The sequence below is a fragment of the Notamacropus eugenii genome, chromosome X (assembly GCF_028372415.1).
Source record: "Notamacropus eugenii isolate mMacEug1 chromosome X, mMacEug1.pri_v2, whole genome shotgun sequence".
In the NCBI taxonomy this organism is placed as follows: Eukaryota; Metazoa; Chordata; class Mammalia; order Diprotodontia; family Macropodidae; genus Notamacropus; species Notamacropus eugenii.
The window spans coordinates 76,717,529-76,725,951 of NC_092879.1; the positions used below are offsets into that span (position 1 = coordinate 76,717,529).

At 38.2% G+C, this 8,423-nt stretch overlaps 2 protein-coding genes across 2 annotated transcripts in view; one reads left to right on the forward strand and one right to left on the reverse strand.

The window, feature by feature from the left end:
- The window catches only part of LOC140515547 (charged multivesicular body protein 1B2), a 28,612-nt gene that overhangs the window by 18,911 nt on the left and 1,278 nt on the right, over nucleotides 1-8,423 (reverse strand). The gene's annotated exons all lie outside the window — the stretch shown is intronic.
- TENT5D (terminal nucleotidyltransferase 5D) overlaps nucleotides 6,497-8,423 on the forward strand; it is an 85,107-nt gene continuing 83,180 nt past the window's right edge. Inside the window, exon 1 of the mRNA XM_072626307.1 lies at nucleotides 6,497-6,624. The gene's annotated coding sequence lies outside the window, so the exon portion shown is untranslated. The remainder of the gene's footprint in view (nucleotides 6,625-8,423) is intronic.

Genomic DNA, 8,423 nt, shown 5'->3' on the forward strand with positions numbered 1-8,423 from the left:
CATAGGATTGCCTAGCAGCATTGGGGGCCCAGTTGAGGTTATGTAACATAAATGTGTAGTGGACTCAAGTCAGAATGGTCCCCTGGGAGGCCAAAAACTTGGACTAGCAAGGCACATAATGCTTCTGTCCCTAAATTGGATTAAGACCCTTTGAGGACAGACTCCCTGCTTTGCTTTGTTGAGTGATAGAGTAGACAGAACTATAGTGGGTGCCCCAATGGGGCTATCTGTCTTAACCTCTTTTAAGTGCTTTAAAGGGATCAGAGCCACTAGTAGCTAGCACATTCCTTGAGTGCAGAGAAGCCCTGCTGGTCAACAGGCTTTTTAAATGGAATGGTCAACCTGATTCTTGAAGTGGAATTTCGTTACACTGATTACTCTGCTAGAAAATTCATTCTTACTTCCCCATTTCTGATGTAGAAAGGGTATTATCAAGTGAAAAGAAATTATAGGAACCTAATAAGGTAAGAATTAGTAATCTCAGTAATGTCCAGTGCCAAAAGAAGGCCTAAGAAATGCTGAATATCACTGACAGGTAGCAGGAAAGGGGAAGAAAAGGAATAGTAAATGAGAATGGGTTTCAGAATAAATCAACATGGTAGGAAAATGGTAGAATGCCTCTAACAATGCTCTTGATACAACTTAGTCCTACCAGTTTCCATACAAGTTGTACATAGCAGTGTAGTGTGTTAGTCCTTCGTTGCTGAAGAAGACCATCCCATCAGAGAAATAATGACATGACTTTGCACTTGACTTTGTTTTGAGTGAGGGAGGGCTGTGCAGGTCACCAGCCTCACCTCTCCAGAGCCCTCTGGATCCAGTGACCAGATATTCATCAGAATGACTGGAGACGATCCAGGATGAGGCAATTGGGGTTAAGTGACTTGCCCAAGGTCACACAGCTAGTGAGTGTCAAGTGTCTGAGGTGAGATTTGAACTCAGGTCCTCCTGACTCCTGCACTGATGCTCTATCCACTGCACCACTTAGCTGCCCCAGAAGTTGCACATATAAGTAGGGAAAAGAGGTTTCATGTATACATCTTTACTTCCTTTTTCCTCTTATTTCCTGAATTTGTCTCCTTGTGTGGAGATAAGCTAGAAGTTTAGAGAGAGGGAAGGATAAGGAGAACTGAGGAGAGAATCATTACTGAACAAAAGAACCAGGATGATGTTAGATTTAGGCCAACTATTCTTATTATCCAGACTCAAATTTTAACTTCCGTACTGAATTAACTAAGAAATGCTCTGCAAAAGGTGCCAAATAAGGTATCAGAAGTATTCTTTACCAATCCACTTAATATTTCTTGTTGTACTCATCTCAAATTTTAATCTAAAAAACCTCTTGTTTAAAAATTTACCAAAGCCAACCACCACCAAAACAAAACCCAAACCCTTTCCACTAAAATATAACTGCCCAACTCTAATTGAACAGGCTACAAGTACACCATTACTTTTTAAGTTTTTCAACTACAGCATGAACAGATTTCTTTCCTTGTCATAATGTCAAAAAAGGATATCCATCTAAGTAGTAAAATGTTTACAAATGAAGTTAAGGAGAAGGGAGATTCTTTAAACCAGCTCCTCTCTTTGCCCTTCCTACTCCACTTCCTACACCTGGCCACATCCTCATGAATGAAAATAAATTATTGGCTTGTTCAATGGATTCTTCTTTAGTATCAATGTGCACAATATTAATATAATTATTATACAGCATCCGTAAACAATTTTCAAGTGATTAAGAAAAAACACTGGTACAATATTAAAACCTAGAGTCACTGAACAAGTTTCAGTATTTAACAAATATTTTAAAATTGGGCCACTGAATTGAGAAATAGCCATAATATTTAATTCCTTGAATATTAAAGTTGATAAATAACCCCCTGGGTTTCTGAATAACAGTATTTCCTAAATCATTATGGCTTGGCAAATAAAATTAGATTAAGATAATTTAATGTCAAACTCTCTTTACCACTGAACTGTAATATCATCAAATATATACTGTTTGTAAATTATCATTAAAAATCAGTTCTGCTTAGATACTTTGCCTAGGAAGATTCGGCTAAATAATTCTCCTACTTCATCATCTAAAAATTAGTCATATCTACAATATAATACTATTAAAGTCATCCCCTACCATGGGAGTGTGTTGGGTTTTTTTTTCTTCACTCATTAGAATGTATTTTAAGTTTAACATGATGAAAGAAATATTTTGTTCTATTATATTGTCACTCAGCATTAAACATAACTATTTTTTCTTCATGTGTTAATTTTGTAATTAATTTTATACTGCATGGTTCTCTTTTCCAGGGGTTTACAAAATGTCCTTATTCCAATGCAAATTTAGTCCTTTTTACCTATCACTGAAATTGTGTGGGAAAAGCACAGACTTCCTTGATGACTTGGAAAGGGTAGGTAAAAACATGCAGAGCTCTGCAGAAGCTCCTCAAATGACCCATTCACACTGGGGTTCACCTCCTTCTTCTATAGTGAATTCTTTCTCTTGGTTATGGTATGGGTTCAAAGGCATAAGACAGCAAAAATCAACAGTAATCAGGTGCAAGCCAATGCTATCATTATGATTAATATTTCCAAACTATGATCATTAATAATTTATATGCTTGAATTCATGTGTGTATGATAGTTTCCCTAATCTGTTAATTGCTCAACAGAGGATATTTCACATGAGATTTTGTTAGATCAGTTATAAATGACTGACAGTTGATGTATAGATGGGTGTACATTCATGCTTATGTTAATGAAATGACACTACATATAAACCTTGATTCCAGATTCAGAATTGCACAGCAGTCCCATGAGTGTACCATTTAATATTTCTTATAAAATCTGATATCCCACTCGCTAGGCCAAGTATTAATATTATTCCCCCAAACCACATTCTAATATATTTATCTTTCCCTAAAAGTCTCAGTTATTCCTACATTCACTTGGTAGAATTGCTATGTGATTTTAAATGACAAAGTATCGTTATACAAATACCACGCCATTTTCAGCATGCTAGGCAATGTTATGTGAGATTGCAGTAATGTTCTCTTTTAGCTGTCTGAGTGACTATAAAATGAGCCAATGGTACTAGTCTAGTTCTTAGCAGATATTTCTCTTTCCTTCAACCAATCAACAAATGTTTATTAAACAGCTATCATTTTCCAGGTCTTTGAAAGTCTGAGGGCACTCAGTCAACACCAGTCTGGTAGTACTTAGCATATGCCTTCTTATATTGTCACTGTTTACAAGTCAAGTTTGGGCAAGGACCTGTTGTTGTATAATGTATGGGCTTCAGAGTGCACTGGGTTTAAGGTTTTGGGGAAAGAAGGAAGGGAGGAAGGGAGGAAGGAAGGGAGGGAGGGAAGGAAGGAAGGAAGGAAGGAGGGAGGGAGGGAGAGAGGGAGGGAAGGAGAGAGGGAGGGAAGGAGGAAGGGAGAGAGGGAAGGAAGGATCTGGTCTGTAAACCCCAAGTTAACTGGGCATCCTCTGGCCATCCAAACATACCTTCCTTTGGAGAGAAGGAAGAGGGTGGGGGGAAACAGAAGGGAGTGGATGAGCTGAGTCTCCATTCAGGCAGCTCAGTCTGTCTACTCGCAGGTCTCTTTGTCGCCCTCCCTCACTCAAAACAAAGTCAAGTGCAAGTCATGTCATTCTTCCCCCACCTTTCTACTCCCTTGCCTCCCCCACCCTCCATCTCTCTCTCTCTTTCTCTCTTGTCTTTCCCAAAAACTTAAACCCAGTGCACTCTGAAGACCATACACCGCACATGCCTCTTTTTGGGACCCTCCTGCCTTCAGAGGGATTATCAATAATAACTGTTGCTCTTTCCCTCCCAGCTTGATTTACTAATTTTTTTTTCTTTTGCTCATTACAGGGCCATTCCCTGATTACTTCTTCAAAAGGCCTTTCCTCACTCTGAGTACCTAAATAGACCAAAGTCTCCCACTGCATCCTGGGCCTTCTCCAGTTATCCTGATGAATATCTGGTCACTGCATCCAGATGGCTCAGGAGGGGAAATTGAGGCTGGTGACCTTGCACAGCCCTCCCTAAACTCAAAACAAAGTCAAGTGCAAGTCATGTCATCATTTCTCTCAAGTCATGGTCTTTGAAAATGAAGGAAGAACACAGACCTTTACAAAAGTAGGTATACTGCCTCCTCAGTTAGATTGGACGTACTTTTACAGCAGTGGTATCAAACTCAAATAGAAATGGATCCCTAGAAAACCATCAATTGCCATTATCTACATTGTGTTATATTTTCTTTAAATTTTGTCAAACATTTCCCAATGACATTTTAAGGTGGTATGGTGAAGGCCAGCTTGGTTTGACACCTATTTACAGCAAGAAGGGTCCTCACTCATACTTCCTTCTTTCTACAACACTTGGCATGCAACACACGTATTCAAATATTTACTGCTAACAATGAGCTCTCTACCAAACAGAGCCAGAGGACTCTGGTCTAGCTTCCCTCCTAGACTTCAAATCTAAACCTGACTAACTTGATGGGGCAACGAAATGGCATCAAAGCACTTTCTCAAAGGCCTACCTTTTAGGCATACCACGTTTGCTCTAGTCTCTTATCACAGATAAGACAACACCAAAAGGCCAAAAGACTGTAGGTACTTTTTATACACTCTTCTTTCCAACTCCTTTCAACAGATACTATACAGTCAGGTTAAAATCCAACTGAAGCAAATATTACAAAAAAATAATTCTAGCTATCAATGTTATTTCTTTATCACAATGGATGATCCCTTTGTAAACAGTGGTCTAGATCTGGTTACAAATTTTCTGAAAGATTCATTCCTGTACAACGTGTGCTTTCTCTGATCTATGTCCCTATAAAACTTATCTTGATAAACTGAGATCAAGTAAGACCTGGTGACCTTTCTCCCATGTATTTATGTATATATTTGGAGGCAGAAAGGCAATTAAGAGTGTTAAGTTTCAACTCAAGAAGACCTAGGTTCAAAATCCACTTTTGACACTAGCTATCTATGTGACCCTGGAATAGCATTCCAGACTTAAAAATAATAACAATAATCGCTAACAACTATACAGATTATTATCTCATTTGGTCCTTATAACAGTTCTGGGAGTGAGGTGCTATTATTCTACCCTTTTCACAGATGAGGAAAGTGAGAGCAAACAGAGGTGAAATGACTTGCCCAGGGTCACAAAGGTAAGTGTCAGAGGTCAATTTCAAACTTAGGTCTTCCTGACTGCAGGTCTATCCACTCTGTCACCCAGCTGCCCCCTTTTAAAATATGAATCTATATGTCAACCAACATGATCACTTAATATACACAGAACAGGATGGCATATAAAACTGAACTTCTGTTATACATATTTTAAATGTATATTAAAGTGAATTAGCAGCTAGATGGCACAGTCCATAGAGAGTCCAGAGTCAGGAAGATCTGAGTTCAAATTCAGCTTCAGGCCCTCAATAGCTGTATGACCGTTGACAAGTCATATGCAACGCAAAATGGGGAGAATAAAAGCAACTAACTCTCTGAAGTGCTGTGAGGACAAGTGAGATAACATCTGGAATGGGCTTAGAATAGGGGCTGGGACACAGTAAATGCTACAGAAATGTTAGCTACTATATACATTTAATAGAATAGTAATCGCCCTGTTTGCCTGTCTCCTCTTTTCCTCAGTTTCTTCATCTGTAAAATAGGAACAATAACAGCATCTAGCTTACAGGGTTCTTGTAAGGATCCAATAAGATATCTGTAAAGTGCTCAGCACAGTGCCTGACAAATAGTAAATGCTACATAAATGTTTATTTCCTTCCCCTTCCCTCCTTCTGAACTTTCCTTCTACTCTCCTGCATTTTAAAAAAAATCTGATGTTCTTTTCCTTTTTTCGCACCACCATTACCATCTACCAATTCTCTCCAATCCTTCCTAAAAAGCTCTCCTTTGTAATAAACATAAGTAGAGTCAAGTGAAACAAAACATTACCGTAGCCAGGTCTATATGACTGTCCTTTTCTGCACTTCTGTTCCATCATACTTTGCCAAGAGGTAGGAAGCAAGATTTACCATCAGTCTTCCAAAGCCAAGACTGGTCTCTTTAATTGATAAGCTTCAGAGTCATGATAATGTTTCCTTTGTGTTACTGTCACTGTGTAAATTTTCTTGTTTTGTAAACTTCTATTTACACAAGATTGTATAAGTCAGTAAGCACTTGATCTCTGGCTGTCTTGGGCAATCATAATATTTAACATTTATATAGTGCTTTACAGAGACATTTTCTTATTTGATCTTCACAATAGTTCTTATTTACAGATGAAGAAAGTGAAGCTCTGAGAGGCTCAATGATTTGATAAGGGGCACGCAGCTCACATCAGAGGCAAGAGGCAAGAATGGGACCCAGGTTCTCATGACTTCAAGTCCAGTCCTTTCTGCACTCTATACCACTTTTTAGTAACTCCCTGGGACTTATCTAGTAAATCACAGATGGTTTTTGATCTGCTTGATGGAACAAATCCCCACACAGAGTTCCCTACACTGACAAAATCACTGCTCCTTCCTGGACGACACACTATTTACATAGAAGGGCTGAAGAAATATCATCATAAGAGCAAGAACAGCAAGAACAACTGGAGATCTGGTAAGTGGAAATTATATTCTATGGGCCACCATTCCTTTCCCTTGCGATCAGGATAACAATAACAGCTTCACTTCAATTCAGTAGATATTAACTATGTATTTACTAACCTTAAGACAGCGGTGGGCACTTCTCACAACTTTTGTCCACCTGGGTGACAATATCAAAGACAAAAAATCTGAACCGACAGATCTGCTTTATGATGATTCATTTTTCCAAAAGCTTTTCAGGAAAGTATTGCATGGCACTGACTAGGAGATAGCAGGTTGCCCATACAATTGCTTCTGCTATTCAAACTGCAAGAGATTTCTTCATAGCTCAACTGTTCAATCCAGGTGCAAAATTACCCTTTAACTGTTGTCAAATTCTATCTCTAATTTATTAATCACCCTCATTCCCAAAGCCCATGAATTCCTAAATCCCTTGCCAAAACCAAAGACAGAAAGCCAGGTTTGGGTAAGGAAAGGAATAAGATCAGTGAATGGTTTATATGTATGAGATTTTTGTTCTTAATGAGTTCATAGCATTATTTTCACCTTTTAATTCCTTTTAGAGGAAGCACCTACAAACCTAGCAATTGGTACTGAGAACTAAATTTCAAGATGATTTTTGACTTGTACATTTTGGCATTATCACAAGGTTAAATGTCCTGAGAAACATATCTTAGTGGATAGAGGAATGGTCTTGGAGTCAGGAGACCTGGGGTGTACGTTTCAGAAGAGTTGCCAGTCTGCATGGATTAAGAGACATTTCCAGGAGTTCTAAAGACCTATGAAAGGACAGTTGTGGACAAAGCAAATCCTAAAACTGCCCTAAACAAAAATATGAAAAAAGAATCTTGCAAAAACATTTAATCTTACAAGACACATACCTTGCATTTCAAAAAGGCAGTAGATTATTAGTATTCCTAAAAAATAATCTCAGTTCAAGTTAACCATTTATGAAAGATAGGTTTGAGTCATGCGTTTTTTTTCCCACATGAACCAATTAAAGGGCTCAGATTCAACAAGAAAATAACTCAAGGGAAATAATCATTGCCAGATGGTCTGAATCATGTCAGAGTTTCATCCTGTTCACCTTAGACACAAAAGAAAGTTAACAAGTCATTTTATATATTCAACTCCTGACAATAGCATTATTAAATCTGAGAGTATTGAGAAACTATACTTTTCCAAAAAACGGAAACAAAAACAAGTGCCTGACCTAGGAGCAAGCAAAATAAAGCTAAAAGCACGCAGACATGGTCATATCTTCCCCATAACTGGGAGGAAAAGGGATACCAAATAACACCACAATTTTGAGAGCTATCCACAGAGGACCTTTAATATGCACACTCACTTTTAAAAGTCCCGGAAATTGAAAGTACACTTCTGAATCATCCACCCTGACCATAATATGACTTTTTTTCTTGCGGTTTCTCACTAACTTAAAGCAGAGGTTTGGTTTGACCTATGCCGGCGCAGGGCCCGGTAAGGTCACCAGTTTCCTTATCTCACTTCAATTCTATCTCTCACCAATGACTATCTACAGGTCAAACTCATTAATAAAGGGGATAAAGGCTGGATCTAAGAAACAATTTGCAATCACCTATACTAGGAGATGTTGCCTGGTTTCCCTACGGTGGTAACAAACCAAGCTATACTATATATATACACACACACACACACTATATATACACTATACCATATATACTATACATATGCATACTATATCTATATGTACTATACACATATATACTGTATATATGTACATATATACACACACACACACATATATATACACACACTATACAATATCACCAA